Source organism: Pseudorasbora parva, chromosome 22 (assembly GCF_024679245.1).
Source record: "Pseudorasbora parva isolate DD20220531a chromosome 22, ASM2467924v1, whole genome shotgun sequence".
In the NCBI taxonomy this organism is placed as follows: domain Eukaryota; kingdom Metazoa; phylum Chordata; class Actinopteri; order Cypriniformes; family Gobionidae; genus Pseudorasbora; species Pseudorasbora parva.
In genome coordinates, this window is record NC_090193.1 from 7,746,143 (window position 1) to 7,763,764 (window position 17,622).

Sequence of the window (17,622 nt, forward strand, 5' to 3'; positions counted from 1 at the left end):
TATATACATATATATACATACACACACACACACACACACACACACACACACACACACACACACACATATACATATACATATACACATATATATATATACACACACACACACACACCCAGGAACACATCTGCTGCTGACTTGAGGAAGCCGGAGTTGTCCATGTGTTGACATGATTTGGAAAGGGAGCTCTTTGTATTTAGCTGGATTAAAGGAGATCTACAGGAACACTTCAACAAAGATGGAGCTGGTTCTTTGTAGCTTTGCCACTGTCACCGCCATCCACTTAGCCTCATGCAGGAATTGGCATCAAAACAACGACCACAAAGAGCTATTGACAGAAAGTAAGCATCAGCACACTACGATACATTAAAGGAAACAACATGAAATCAGAACGGACCCATTTATTTCATACATGTTCCTGATGTATTTACACACAAATCAGGGCGTTAAATAATTAGACCGACAAAGTCCACCCCGTTTTTTTTTTGTTTTTTTTTTAAAGTAATCTTAATTGTCAATATTGGAAATGTATTTGTGTATTCTTATTTCGATCCTATTTTTTTACATTTTGGTCCATTAATAACAAGTTAATTTTTTTATTAAATCTCAAAATGAATATCTATTTTTCATACTGTACATTATATTATTGTGATACCTAGCAATTTTAATCCACTCAGGAAAAAGTGAAATATGTTACATAAAAGTATAATATGTTAATACCGGCCATAAATTTGGCTCGGTATCAGCCAGAATCATAATCCAATCCTTTCTTGAATGTTTAAATCAAGTTTTTCTCATAGAATAATACACAGAATAATTTTATGAAAGTAAATTTGGTTTTGAATGTTTCATGATCTTTTTTTTTAATGCCATAAACTTACAAAAAAAAAAATATATATATATATATATATATATATATATATATATATCACCCAAACCAATGTTATTTTAGTATCATTTAAATACTATTATATTTTTTATAAATATGTTGTATTAGATTTTATTTTAATATTTTCCAGTTTCATTATATGTTTAATTATCGTAATTATGTTGTATGTTTTTGATATATATGTATATATATCAAAAACATACAACATAATTACGATAATAATAATATATATATATATACACACACATATACATATATATATACATATATATATATATATATATATATATATATATATATATATATATATATATATATATATATATACACACACACATATACACACAGTGCCTTGCGAAAGTATTCGGCCCCCTTGAACTTTGCGACCTTTTGCCTCATTTCAGGCTTCAAACATAGATATAAAACTGTAATTTTTTGTGAAGAATCAACAACAAGTGGGACACAATCATAGCCTGACAAGCCAGACCCACATCAAGATGTTTGGTCTGGAAACTCACCATAGACAGGGCTCAATCTGAGGGGCGGGATAAACGGTTGTCTTTCAAACTCCCTCTGCACGCGATAGGATAGCGGTACACCAACCGGAGCAACGACGGTGAAGGGGAGCTCTCTGACTGATTAAACATTCGCCGTATCCGGTCGGCTAAACTCCGAACACATCTTCCCTTTTTAAGAATGACTTCAGTGCCGCTCTTTGTTCTTTTCTCAGAGGAAAGCTTAACTCCAAGTCTTCCGGAGGCGCGGGCAGAGCTGATTCGAAAGACCGCCGCCGTTCGCCAGTTTCTGTGTTTACTAGAAGACTTTGTTACTAGAAGCACGCAAACGCAACTCAGCCGTCGTCATTATGGCCCCGCCTGCCGACTCTATAGCCTACCTACACGATGTGATTGGGCCGTCCAGATTCTGAGGAATACAGCTCAGATAGGAATTGAGAGTTGCTAGACCACACTTGCGGGCAAATTAAATTTGCTGCCGCTAGGGTGCGTCTAGATTTCTAGGCTAACACAATCATGAAGTGGTTCCGAAATTTATTGGATATTTCAAACTTTTTTAACAAATCAAAAACAGAAAAATTGGGCGTGCAAAATTATTCGACCCCTTCACTTTCAGTGCAGCAAACTCTCTCCAGAAGTTCAGTGAGGATCTCTGAATGATCCAATGTTGACCTAAATGACTAATGATGATAAATAGAATCCACCTGTGTGTAATCAAGTCTCTGTATAAATGCACCTGCACTGTGATAGTCTCAGAGGTCCGTTTAAAGTGCAGAGAGCATCATGAAGAACAAGGAACACACCAGGCAGGTCCGAGATACTGTTGTGGAGAAGTTTAAAGCCGGATTTGGATACAAAAAGATTTCCCAAGCTTTAAACATCCCAAGGAGCACTGTGCAAGCGATAATATTGAAATGGAAGGAGTATCAGACCACTGCAAATCTGCCAAGACCTGGCCGTCCCTCTAAACTTTCAGCTCATACAAGGAGAAGACTGATCAGAGATGCAGCCAAGAGGCCCATGATCACTCTGGAGGAACTGCAGAGATCTACAGCTGAGGTGGGAGAGACTGTCCAAAGGACAACAATCAGTCGTATACTGCACAAATCTGGCCTTTATGGAAGAGTGGCAAGAAGAAAGCCATTTCTTAAAGATATCCATAAAAAGTGTCGTTTAAAGTTTGCCACAAGCCACCTGGGAGACACACCAAACATGTGGAAGAAGGTGCTCTGGTCAGATGAAACCAAAATTGAACTTTTTGGCAACAATGCGAAATGTTATGTTTGACGTAAAAGCAACACAGCTCATCACCCTGAACAAACCACCCCAACTGTCAAACATGGTTTGACAGTTGGGATGGTTTGGGCCTGCTTTTCTTCAGCAGGGTCAGGGAATATGGTTAAAATTGATGGGAAGAAAGATGGAGCCAAATACAGGACCATTCTGGAAGAAAACCTGATGGAGTCTGCTAAAGACCTGAGACTGGGACGGAGATTTGTCTTCCAACAAGACAATGATCCAAAACATAAAGCAAAATCTACAATGGAATGGTTCACAAATAAACATATCCAGGTGTTAGAATGGCCAAGTCAAAGTCCAGACCTGAATCCAATCAAGAATCTGCTGAAAGAACTGAAAACTGCTGTTCACAAACACTCTCCATCCAACCTCACTGAGCTCGAGCTGTTCTGCAGGAGGAATGGGCAAACATTTCAGTCTCTTGATGTGCAAAACTGATAGAGACTTACCCCAAGAGACTTACAGCTGTAATCGCAGCAAAAGGTGGCGCTACAAAGTATTAACTTAAGGGGGCCGAATAATTTTGCACGCCCAATTTTTCAGTTTTTGATTTGTTAAAAAAGTTTGAAATATCCAATAAATTTCGTTCCACTTCATGATTGGGCCCCACTTGTTGTTGATTCTTCACAAAAAATTACAGTTTTATATCTTTATGTTTGAAGCCTGAAATGTGGCAAAAGCTCACAAAGTTCAAGTGGGCCGAATACTTTCGCAAGGCACTGTATATAAATATACAGTCTTGTTCAAAATAATAGCAGTACAATGTGACTAACTAGAATAATCAAGGTTTTTCGTATTTTTTTTATTGCTACGTGGCAAACAAGTTACCAGTAGGTTCAGTAGATTCTCAGAAAACAAATGAGACCCAGCATTCATGATATGCACGCTCTTAAGGCTGTGCAATTGGGCAATTAGTGGAAAGGGGTGTGTTCAAAAAAATAGCAGTGTCTACCTTTGACTGTACAAACTCAAAACTATTTTGTACAAACATTTTTTTTTTCTGGGATTTAGCAATCCTGTGAATCACTAAACTAATATTTAGTTGTATGACCACAGTTTTTTAAAACTGCTTGACATCTGTGTGGCATGGAGTCAACCAACTTGTGGCACCTCTCAGCTGTTATTCCACTATATGATTCTTTAACAACATTCCACAATTCATTCACATTTCTTGGTTTTGCTTCAGAAACAGCATTTTTGATATCACCCCACAAGTTCTCAATTGGATTAAGGTCTGGAGATTGGGCTGGCCACTCCATAACATTAATTTTGTTGGTTTGGAACCAAGACTTTGCCCGTTTACTAGTGTGTTTTGGGTCATTGTCTTGTTGAAACAACCGTTTCAAGGGCATGTCCTCTTCAGCATAGGGCAACATGACCTCTTAAAGTATTTTAACATATGCAAACTGATCCATGATCCCTGGTATGCGATAAATAGGCCCAACACCCTAGTAGGAGAAACATGCCCATATCATGATGCTTGCACCTCCATGCTTCACTGTCTTCACTGTGTACTGTGGCTTGAATTCAGAGTTTGGGGGTCGTCTCACAAACTGCCTGTGGCCCTTGGACCCAAAAAGAACAATTTTACTCTCATCAGTCCACAAAATGTTCCTCCATTTCTCTTTAGGCCAGTTGATGTGTTCTTTGGCAAATTGTAACCTCTTCTGCACATGCCTTTTTTTTAACAGAGGGACTTTGCAGGGGATTCTTGAAAATAGATTAGCTTCACACAGACGTCTTCTAACTGTCACAGTACTTACAGGTAACTCCAGACTGTCTCTGATCATCCTGGAGGTGATCATTGGCTGAGCCTTTGCCATTCTGGTTATTCTTCTATCCATTTTGATGGTTGTCTTCCGTTTTCTTCCACGTCTCTCTGGTTTTGCTCTCCATTTTAAGGCATTGGAGATCATTTTAGCTGAGCAGCCTATCATTTTTTGCACCTCTTTATAGGTTTTCCCCTCTCTAATCAACTTTTTAATCAAAGTACACTGTTCTTCTGAACAATGTCTTGAACGACCCATTTTCCTCAGCTTTCAAATGCATGTTCAACAAGTGTTGGCTTCATCCTTAAATAGGGGCCACCTGATTCACACCTGTTTCTTCACAAAATTGATGACCTCAGTGATTGAATGCCACACTGCTATTTTTTTGAACACACCCCTTTCAACTAATTGCCCAATTGCACAGCCTTAAGAGCGTGCATATCATGAATGCTGGGTCTCATTTGTTTTCTGAGAATCTACTGAACCTACTGGTAACTTGTTTGCCACGTAGCAATAAAAAAAATACGAAAAACCTTGATTATTCTGGTTAGTCACATTGTACTGCTATTATTTTGAACAAGACTGTATATATATATATATATATATATATATATATATATATATATATATATATATATATATATATATATATATATATATATATATATATATATCTTTTTATATATATATAAAAAAAAATTTTATATATATATTTTATATATATATAAAAAGTCACAAATGATTGTATAAAGGAAAAAAAATGGTATCTTATCAGTGTTTCATCCACATGGATCCAGCATTTGGGAGCCTGAAACCGGTCCCAGAGTAGATAAATCCGAAACCGAAACCCTTGCATTTTCATGCGTGCAACCAATCCGTATATATTTTATGATGTCATCACTAGAAGGAATACAGCTACGGCTACTGAGTATGCTCATATCAATATTGCGTCATTTAATACTGTATTGGTAGCAGACAGTGCAAAGAAGCGTACTCAAGAAAAGGGAGGCCCTGCAGGACATAGGTAACGTCCCATACAGGAGCCCGTCTTGGACCGACTTGTAAGGTCCAGGAGACACCTGCAAACCTACTCAATCTCTTCCATCTCAGATTAGAGTACCAGAATTTAGAATCAGGCAGATAGGGGTTTATTTATCACCATTTTATTTTTATTTATTTTTTTATTTTAATTAATAATTCTCTTTACAACGGTTTTAATTGTCCATATTCTCAGTGTTGGGGATAACGGTAAGTTACATAATCAGATTACTTTGTAGTAATTGGATAGGGAAAGCTTTGGCTTCGTGTGGATGTGGCCTAGGACACAGAATTAAAAAACACACAAAAAAAACACAACCTAAACATAAACAAATCTAGATGATACCTTACACCAGTGTTTCCCAACCTTTTTTCAGTCATGGCGCCCTTTGAAAACGTTCTACATTTTGTGGCAGCCCCTTGCATATGTTACGCTAGGGCTGTAACCGCACAGATTGCTCACGGTTTGTATGGCGGTTTCAGGTTCACTGTTTTGATATGGTTCAGTATTTGCTATGTTCAGGGAAAAAAGGACTACTGTCAAATAAAAATAAAGATGCCGCGGCACCCTGGTTGGGAAACTGCCTTACACTATACATTTTACATTTATGCATTTGGCAGACGCTTTTATCCAAAGCGACTTACACTGCATTCAAGGTACACATTTTACATTATTGTCAATTCTTGCTTTCCCTGGGAATCGAACCCATCACCTTGGCGTTGCTAGCGCCATGCTCTACTGGTTGAGCTACAGGAAAGCTGACACTTAGCACTATAGTATTTAATCAATTTTATTTATTTTAGTACATCAAGCCGAATACATGTAAATAAGAAATGCTGAAATGAATTAAGTTTAAGTTTTTGTATATTTTGTATTATTTCAGTTAACGTTCATTTTATTTCAAGCACCGTAAATGCATCACACTGATAACTGACAATTCAGTAATTTCAGCCTTTGCTTTAGGAAACTATTTAGCACAACAAGACAAATGCTTTGTCAGGTCGACAAAAATGCAATTAAATCTGGTTATTAATAATATTCCACTGTTTATTATTGTAGGGGTTATTAAATTAGGGAGCATTAAGTGAGAGTGATTCACTGTTTGTAGTTAATAGCTCAAGCACTGGAAAGAAACACTAATAAATAAAAAGTAGCTTTTTACTAAGGAAAATGTGAGAGGTGCTTGATTGTACACAGGGGCGTCGCACCCATGGGGGATGTTTTTCCACATTTTTCCCGGTGAGAAGGTTCGACACCCACACTTTTTCTGCACTTTTTCCGCAGTTTTGCACAAACGCCCCTCGTTTTCTCTGGCCGCTTTGTCTGTGTCTGCACTCGCTGCAGTTCCCTCCCCTTCCCTCATAATTTTCACCAACAGATGGCGCTGTGAGATACGCTGGCTCTACTTGCCTTGGTCGCGCGTGTGCCACTACTACTTCATTACCGTTGTACACATCTTAACTCAAACCTAAACAATTACACTACGTTAACTTACATGTGCAGAATACACATACTTAATGTGTATTAACATTTAACAAATGCTTAAAATAAGCCTAAATGCAAAATAACAAATACCAATTAAAGATAAGTTATTTTCAAGCAAAAATGTAACAAAATATATGAAATAAAAAGTAGACTAATTTATACAGAATAAACTTGTGAAAATGAAAGTATTAAAAACAATTATATTTGTTCATATCATATTTGTTTTATTTCTGTAATGTGTTTTAAGTCATGTTATAATATTGTTTTGAACGGCTTGTGATTTACAATGGTTACTTTTAAATGTTTTGTTTTGTTTTTTGCGGGTGCTGTGAATTGTATTAAATCCAGACCAAAAATCGTAATAATAAAAATAGATCATAATAATTATTAATGTTACTAATAATATAATGAGCCCACAAAAAAAAAAAACACCTTAACAAATATATTGTCCCCATTTTTTAATTACCAGATAATAACACATTATATTTTTATTGATATTTTCACCACTCAAATAGGAAATGTCCCCGGTTTCCATTTCAGAAATCTGGTCCCTAATTGTATGTCCCTTTTCTACCCTTCTCACATTGTATTTATCATTTTTATTGTTAACAAACAAGCCACATCCACATGCCCATATAGGCGAACAATGTTTTGTTGACTGCATGGCAGGGGAAGAGAGGGCAAGATGACAATGAAAGAATTGATGAGAGAGCAGGAATTGAGAAATAATTGACTGCCCATTGACTTAGTTTTAAAGCCATTTCTCATAATTTTTTGGCTTTCAAACTTCTTAAAATTTTGAAAGCCAAAGCTGGATGGGGAGCATCGGTGCACAGCCATTTTCAGATCTCTCTAGAGATGTTCAATCGGGTTCAAGTCTGGGCTCAGGCTTGGCCACTCAAGGACATTCACAGAGTTGTCCCACAGCCGCTTCTTTGTTATCTTGGCTGTGAGCTTAGGGTCGTTGTACTGTTGGAAGATGAACCTTCATCCCAGTCTTTCATGGGTTTTCATTAAGGATGTGTTTGTACATTGCTGCATTCATCTTTCCCTCGATCTTGACTAGTCTCCCAGTTCCTGCCGCTGAAAAACATCCCCACAGCATGATGCTGCCACCACCATGATAAACTGTAGGGACAGTAATGGCCAGGTGATGAGCGATGCCTGGTTTCCTCCAGACATGAAGATTGGTATTCATGCCAAAGAGTTCAATCTTTCTTACATCAGACCACAGAATTTTGTTTCTTGTGGTCTGAGTCTTTCGTGTGCCTTTTGGCAAACTCCACGCAGGTTGTCATGTGCCTTTTACTGAGGAGTGGCTTCCGTCTGGCCACTCTATCATACAGGCCTGATTGTTGAACTGCTGCGGTGATGGTTGTTTTTCTGTAAGATTCTCCTCTCTCCACAGAGAAATGCTAGAGCTCTGTCAGAGTGACCATCGGGTTCTTGGTCACCTCCCCCTTCTCCGCCAATCACTCAGTTTGGCTGCGCAGCCAGCTCTAGGAAGAGTCCTGGTTGTTCCAAACGTCTTCTATTTATGGATGATGAAGGCCACTGTGCTCATTTGGGACCTTCAATGCTACAGAAATTTTGCTGTACCCTTCCAGATCTATGCCTCAACACAACCCTGTCTCAGACTTCCTGGCTTGGTTTGTGCTCTCACTGTTGGGCAGGTATGAACAGGTGTGTGCCTTTCCACCAGTGGTACATTCAATCAATTGAATTTACCACAGGTGGACTCCATTAAAGTTGTAGAAACACCTCTAGGAGTATGTGATCCAACAGGATGCATGTGCTCTCAATTCTGAGTGTCATGACAAAGGGTGTGAATACTTGTGTACATGTGATTTTTTTTATACATTTGCAAAGATTTCAAACAAACTTCTTTATTATGGGGTATTATTTGTATAATTAAAGAAAAAAAGGAATAAGGCTGTAACAAAATGTGGGAAAAGCAAAGCGCTGAGAATACTTTCCGGAAGCACTGTAAGTAAGGAAAAGAGGGAATGTTTTTAAGCACTCTTCAGAGACAAATGAGAGAAACAGCATTGTAAGTGGAATCCAATGGAATCTCCTTAATAATATAAGCATTGTTGATTAAATCACATCAACAGATCATAAGAGCTCAGCATCTAAGGCCATTTTCTTTTTAACACAGTGAGAGGAGAATAAAAAAGCAGCAACTCGCAGCACAGTGTTTTAATGATTGTCAAAGTGACATGAATGACTATTTGCAGCAGAACCTTTTTAAATATTAAACACATTTGAATACGGATAACAAAAGCACATTTGCATTCATGCTGTCTTTAAATGTGGTCAAAATCGCTCCCAGACCACCTCCAAATGTGGTTTCACGAGTTGTGTGCATAATGTTAATACATCAAACGTCTTAAACCCAAATCCCTAACCCTAATTAAGAGCAATATTAATAGTGATTCTTTCCATACCAAATACCACTAATGAATAAAAAAGCAGTTCCAGATGACTGGATGCTTTATAGAAAAGAGGCAAAACTAATTTGCAATATGAAGTTCTGCATTCATCATATTTCATTCTACCCACCCCCACTCTCTCTGAACCTGAAATGCAGAAATAAGCCTCAAGTCATGCGTCTTCATGTAAATGTAAGGAAAGTTTGAAGCAGGCAGGAGTTAATATTCCAGCTTGAGAACTTCTGGCAGCCCTCCTCTGCTGCTCTAAAAGGCTGACCTTTGACCTTTGCACTGAGAATTAATCCTCTGGTCCGGGCCACGCTGTCAGAGTAGCCATTCTAATCCAGAGTCCAGACTAGCGCTCTTGACCCCCAAGCCACCCTGACAAGAACACAGTGACAGAATCAGACTTTCAATGGTGTGTATGTTCTGTCATCGATAATAAACACTCTTCGTTTTGCTTTCCTCAAAGCACTCGCATCTCCCACTGAGAGGGAAAGACTGACTGAGCAAGGCCTTTCACCTTTAAAGGTCATGGAATAGAAGACCTCCTATCAGCTGAAATCAAGGGTACACACGGATGAAAGACGGCGACTTTAGGGAACGCTGCAAACAGAAGAAAGAAACTGTTTTGGTGCACTTCTGTGAACAGCCAGTGTCAAAAATAGCAACATGGGGAGTTACAATGATAAACAAGGACGTCCCAAAAAAAAAAATCCATAAGTTCTTAGAAATTGCTCTCTATACTTTCGTGTTGGTTTCAAATATTTTTGAAAAACAATTTCAAGAAAGGTTTTTAAATATAATGACTCAAAAAATGTCAAGGGGTGTAAGATTTTAATAGTAATGACATTTCCTTATACTTTGAACACACAAGTTAAATTTTTCTTTTTTTTTTGATTAAATGTTCTTTCATTAAATGGCACTCATTACTAAAATCATGTTTAAAAGAAATTAAAGTTAGCAAGGTCTGTATTTTATTTACGGCGTTAGCACTATAAATTAACTATAAATGAAAAGACTTTGCTGATGTCAGAATACTAAAATAATATGCAAGGCTTTAAGTTGCGACCATTTTAGACTAAAAATGTCAGACAATCTTCAGCCTTTCAAAACAGTGTCGGACAATGATGGAGAGACTCAAGAAGTGATAATACGTAGAATGCAACAGGATGTTTCTGAATGGTTAGTAGATGAATTTGCTGATGTGGCGTTCATTATCTTCAAGACATTGATTAGCATGTACGGTCATGACAATCTATAAATCACTCATGTGGGAACTGTTTTAAGATGCCTACAGAGCCAGAGAATATACTGCATGAAGATAGAACAGGTATAGTTTAGTTTAATTATGGTTATAATTTATGTTGTCATCTTGTGTTTATGACATGCTATTGCATGTTTGTTACGTACTGTATTGCAATAAACGTGAAAAAATGAATGCAACAGCTTGAACTCTCCTCTAAAGCAGCCCAGCATGGTCTAACCCCCTTAGTTACCGTAGACAGAGTAAGTACTGTAGACTTAGTTACCGTATAGACAGAGTGTTACCGTAGACAGAGTTTATGTAAATTTTAGAATTTTTATGTCACTAACCCATGAATTAGCTCGTCCCTTGTAGTCCCTACCAGTCCTTAAAAAGCAATTTCTGTAAAAGAAAATATTTCCCTTTGGATTTAACTTTGAGGGTCAGAACTTTGCAGATCTTGTTTACGTACAAACAGCAACATCACACACTAACTAGAGTTTAAAAAAAAGCAGCTGACTGGTTCTCTTAGAACTGACCGCTTTGGCCAATCAATCTGTTTCATCTATCTACTGTAACCTATTTATTTCCATCCCGAATTCATTGCAGGATGTCTTGGAAATTTTCCTAGCCCTCCACCCTCCCCAGCATCACCTGTCTAGATCTTCTAGGGGGTTAGCTCTACTTTCCTTCAGCTTGCATTCTATTCACTGTAATTATGTGCACATTTCGACAGTAGCAGCAGCAGTGACTAGGCCTGTGCATTCAATTCTTATTTTTTTAAAAATGCTATTCTAGAGTTGTTATTGAAATATTGTATTGTTTATTGACCACTTTATTGCCAGGGTTAAACAGACCTAATACATTCATTATGAACTGTCCCAACTCAAAGCTCACGCATGGTCTACCTGTCACAGGCATCCAATAGCTGAAAGCCACACAGGATCCGTGCCTATTCAATTATACATGAAGCAAACAAAATCAAATCAATTAGGTATTGCTGTGGCATGAATGAAAGGTGCATAATTGATGCTAGCTCTCCTGCATTATACATATCTGTCTGCAAATCTCCACGTACCGCTTCCGAGAGGGAGTCAAAGAGCACAGAGGCCGTATTTCACCACTTTATTCACTTAATCTACTCATTTGCATTGGCATAAGCTAGACTTGGAGACTGATCTTCAGCTGAAAAGGATCTCTAAAGGTTTCGTTTTGCCATTAAGTAAAACGGCCACAGATACGATTTTTCCATTGATGTCAATTGGATCGGGTCATATTGTGGCAAGAAAACTTGATACTAGAAAAGGGTTTCTGAGGAACTCCTCGTATGGCCATGCGGGTGGTAGATAAAGGGAGAAATTTTGGGTCCATTTCTCTTTTTATATTCTCAGGGAATCTAGACAGATGGCAGACATTAAAAGGAAGAGCCATGTGACATCTCTCAACCGCACCGCTGAGATAGAGGTAATTAAAATACATTTAATCAAGTTACTCTAATGAAAAATGCAGCTGGACACCCGGTTCCACCTTCTGCTCCCAATCTCACATCTTTTACACGCAAACTTTTGGCCCTTATTTACCAGAAAATTGCACTCACAATAAGGCAATATTTTTTTGGGATACCAATAAAGGCCTGACGACTTCATGACACCTCACACATCACTACATGTCATGATTCAAAACATCAACCAACCAGTTGCATCAAAAGTCAATGGCGAGCAGATGAATGCTACATTACCTGATTTAAAACCTGATAATATTCATGAGCCAAGGTGATGAGGTTTATCAGGGAATTTAAAATGTATGTTTTTCGAACCTCGAGTTGACCCTTAGAGTTGAATGAGAACGATGAATGAAATCTGAACATTTATGGAAATTCTATGAGTTTTTTTTTTTTTTTAATCTCAACTAAATATCGAGAAAAATCAACATATAAATGCGGCGCGTTAAAAACTGGCCAACCAATGAGATTGGCACTTTTGTTCACATGCCTAGAGCTGCTGAAGTGACAGTAAAACATGACTTGGTGGCGCTCAAGCACAAAACCGTCTTGCTAAGCACACATTAAGTAAGTAGACAAGTAAGTAGACAAAGAAGAAGAACTTTATGATAAACGCCACAGCGACTACAAAAATAATTCAACTAAAACCTTTAATATGACTCGAGAATAAGTTGTCTCAGAGAGCGATTTGTTCATTTTGTGTTGACCACGCATGCACAACCTCCCATAGTTTCTTTACAGTAAAACAGAAGTGATTAGTTCACCTCTCAAGTCTTTGGGTTCAAGTCATTCGTTCATCAAGTCCCTACCCCATATAGGTAAGGCTATGCAGTCACCAGAAACAGAAAAGATTAGTTCATCTCTCAAGTCTTCGTGTCTGAGTCTCGTTCTTTTGTCACTTAATTAATTTCTCAAAGTTTGGCCTTGGCTGCATTAACTTATAGTTTATTTTTTGTTCCAAAAGTAGTAAATGTGTTGAAAAAGTTAACATATAACATTATTTATTTATTTATTCAGTTGATTCTGTTGAAATGAACGTAATGACTTGGATCTTCAAAGGAATTAATCTTTTTTTTTTGGAGTCAGAAAAATTATCCGAACTTCCCACTACTAGTTTCTATTGAATCCTATTTGATCTGCAAGCAAATAAAAAGCGCCATCTACTGTCAGGGAGTGAATCTGCACGTTCATCGCCAGTGAAAAACTTTCGGGTATGAACTTGTCTGGCTATCACCAGACCAAGCTCAATTTAAAATTGAACATAGGTCTGGGGAGTCTGCTCTGTATTTTCTACTGCACAAGAGGTGTGTTCAACAGGCATTATTCGAATAACTCTGTACAATTGGATAGTCCTTCAACCAATCAGACCACAAGAGGCTTGATCAACAGGCAACAACCAATCGCTTTCCTATCTGTCACATAGACCTGTCATCCTGTTAAAGAGTATCATCCTGTTAAAGTGTACCTGTCATCCTATGTAGTATTTTTCCAGTAAAATATCCAAAAACCATTAGGCCAGTGTTATATACTTTGTTCCGTTGAGTACTTACAATATCCCAAACGTTTCCAACTATTTGTAAATTGTGAGAAAATTGCTATTTTAACCAAGAACCGGGACGTGTCAGCATAGCGTTTGAGCGAGTCGCCTGTCAATTGCGTCATATCTGCGTTAACCTCAGTTTTATTTGGCAGAAGCGCATTTCACTTAGCAGTGTGAACATGTCACAGCAGCGCCGAAGGAACACACAGAGTAATGTCATAACATCATTTAAACACACTTAAATGTTTCTAATATGATAAACAGAGCTGCATTACCTCATAATCATGACCAGAAACGCGGAAGTGCACGCACCCGGGGACTGTGTCCCGTCCCGCCATAATAAAAGTCCCTGTGCTTGCGAACCATGTGTTTAACAATCGCTTCAGCAGCCGTGCTCAGCTTCACAACACTCGGTCCTGCTCTGCTTTACACTACAGAAACGTTAATAACCTCATCCACGAACATGATTTCTGCCCGATTCCTATTTTCCACTGGCTGTGAGGTGAAGACCACATGTCCCAAAATACTGCACTCACACTTGGAGTCATCAAACTACGCCTTTGATTAGAATAGGCGCCCTCCGGTGGACGGAAAGCTGCATAGTGCACCTTTAAATCCGCCAATAGCGGGCCAGGTGGATAAGCCAGTCTGCGATTGGTTCCCACAAAAGTGTAACAGAAGCAGTAGATATGAATGTACATGTTTCCAGACTGAGTTGCAGGGCATACCTAGACAGGGTTTACCCAGTCTAGGTCTGAACACAACTGCTGTGTGATAATTGTCCCGGTGTGCATGAGGTGTTAGGGTAAGTTAACGCTGTACTAAAAATGTAAACACTAAGACCAGTAGTTGGCGATGTACTTTTAAATAAACACTGCGGCTTTAGACTGAACCTTATGACGTCACCGATTTCAAAACGAAGACGATAACGGTAGTTTTCATAAAACTTGCACTTTGATACTTTGTTTTTGTTTTCAGGGCCTCATTATGCTGTTGTGGTGTAAATTAACGGTCAAAAACATTTTCTGTTTTTAATTCAAATCAGTGACCATAACTGGCCCCTAAATGATTCATTAGTGGATTGAATTTGAATGATTTTTTTTTTTCATCCTTATTCAGTAATCGCATATGGCACACTTATCTGGAAACATTTTAGGAGTTTGAAGTCGTCATCTGATTGGTTGAATTCTAAATAATGTCCACGAGATGTGTGTGTTGTGTTCTTTAGCCGTCCGTTTGGAAACAAATGATTGTGATGCCAAACTCCCTCGTGGAAGAAGAATGGCATCATGTTTAAAACTGTGACAATGAGCGCTTACCAGAATCAACTAAAAACACTGGATTTTTTAAAAGTATGTGAAGTTCATGGCTCCATTGTTACAGTAAAATTGCACAATGCTCTTGAATTTAATTCTGATTATTTCTAATCATTTATAGACGCATGCCAGTCTGTAGCAGAGACATTCAATTTACATTGGCATGACCCTAAACATGACACGGAACAAAACAAACTGTGATTGTTTGCATTATATGCCAGTTAAAGGTCCTCTTGGACAGTCCTCAACCAATGAAAGCTGTGAACAGACATGGGCAGTATTTCAATTAAATGTATTGTAAATACGTATTTAATTACTTTAGTGTATTTTTTTTTTTCATTTGTATTTTGCAGGTGTGGAAAAAATAAAATGTAGTTTGTAACAAAATGTTTTGAGGGAGTGTATTTAGAGTAGCCTGGATGCCAGCCGAACTCAGCCCCACCCACAATATTTTTAGGTCGGGCAGTTCGGTCTAGACTCGCTCCATAGAGGAATGATTATCTCCGAACAGTTTCTGAAATCATCAGGGCGGGCTTTAGACGATGACGGACAGATGATCAACAGTACCGTAATCATCACGTCATCAAAGGGGCTTGGATTATATTTGTTCAAATCTTAAACGGAGAGCTTGTTTGTATATGCATTCACCTTCACAATTTCTCTCAAAAATGATGATCGTGTTGGCTATCATTAAATTCTTTTATTTTTTTACAACACTGGCAAAGATTGTTTATTCCAGTGCACATGCAGACAGGACTGCCAAGTTTTTACAACAAAACCCACCAATACTAGCCCTAAACAATAGCTTCTCAGGGGGGATTTAAAGGGATACAAGTAGCTCACTTTAAAATAAACATTCTGTCATCCTTTACTCACCCTCAAGTTGTTCCAAACCGGTATGAATTTCTTTCTTCAGCTGAACACAAGGGTAGATATTTAGAAGAATGTCAGTAACCAGTTAACTGGAGCCATTGACTTTCATAATATTTTTGTTCCTACTATGGAAGTCAATGGCTCCAGTTAACTGTTTGGTTACTGACATTCTTCAAAATATCTACCCTTGTGTTCAGCTGAAGAAAGAAATTCATACCGGTTTGGAACAACTTGAGGGTGAGTAAAGGATGACATAATTTTCATTTTAAAGTGAACTATCCCTTTAAGACAAATCACCATTATGCTTGTGAAAGAGTCCATTTTTACATTCAACCTAACAGACCTTCAGACGGACGACATATGATCTGGCCACACTTAGGACCTATCATTGAAGCTGTTCGTTTGAACGCCAAAATCCTTCCCAAAACATGTCCTAATTAGCAAAACCAAGGTAAATACATATAGACTAAATTTAGATGATATATTTAAAATACTAAAGTGTTCTTTATATATTACTGTGTTAGTATAAGGAGCAGAGTTTAACGTAATTAGCATATATAATAGGCTTTTGTGGTATTGCTTGAATAACAGGAGCAAAAAAATAATACCATTGATAAATAAAAAATAAAATAAAAATGTAACCTTTTAAAACTGATATTACGTTTAAAATTAAGTGTAGATTAAAGTGTGGGCTACTAAGAAAATAAGCCCATCTGCCCCCTTACCCCCCCCCCACGCTACTTTCAAGCTAGATCATAATTTAGTAATAAACTGACATTTCAGCATTTGCCCCAGGTTTTTACTCTTTCACTCACGCCCTAATGTATGTGATTATTTTCATTAAATGAGCTGCTTCACATAATGCTGAGCAGGACATTTTCCGAGCATCACATGCAACTGATTTGCATGACGCTGTCACAAAATAAAGAGTAATATGTTTACATTCGTGCTGACATCATGCGTGACATAAACCATCTATCAACACAATATATTTACATAAACACAACATGCGAATTAATAAAACACAGATTTAAAAGACCGTGATCACACCACCGAAATGACATCTCACACCGTCCACACCGAACACAAACACATGTACTCACCTTCCGTGTCGATGAGGCAGACGCTGACAGTGAAGGGGATTGTGGGAAGCGTAGTTTTTATGCAGCCGCGGGAGCTCAGTCCAAAGCGCCACAAAACTACATTTCCCAGTATTTGTTGTTGCTGTCAACCACATTCACGGTAAAGCGTAATAGCATATTAGTAGTCGCACAGTTCTATTTTTTACTTTCTTTTACATCATTTGTGTGCTGCTGTAGGCTAATATAAAAAAATAACAAATTGTGATATTTCACTAAGTTGTTGTGGTTGAATTGATTAAAATGGAGCAATAATGTGCTCTGAAGATGCATGACCATGTCTCACATCAAAACATAATGAGAATGTATAGGACCTGTTATATATGCAGTTTTTGGCAGGTAATTTAACACCACTAAAATGGTTGTAAATAATCAATTTTATCTTGCTTGTAAAGAAAAAAAAAGCTACTATAACCTCGGGTGCTCATATGATTTCACTCTGTATCTCATTATTGATTAAAAAACGATGATGTTACAACTCAGGTCTAAGGTCTTGATGCCAATAAGAATTAGAGGTCCCATATGCAGTGAACCGATTGATTATTGTACAAAAATTGATTAGTTTACTTAATTAAAATG

General features: G+C 37.8%; 1 protein-coding gene across 2 annotated transcripts in view; it reads right to left on the reverse strand.

Annotated features, from left to right (window-relative positions):
- Window positions 1-17,047, reverse strand: part of fhit (fragile histidine triad diadenosine triphosphatase) — a 536,398-nt gene extending 519,351 nt beyond the window's left edge. For both annotated transcript variants that reach the window (XM_067431993.1, XM_067431992.1), the window contains exon 1: window positions 17,008-17,047. The gene's annotated coding sequence lies outside the window, so the exon portion shown is untranslated. The remainder of the gene's footprint in view (window positions 1-17,007) is intronic.
- Window positions 17,048-17,622: the final 575 nt, after the last annotated feature.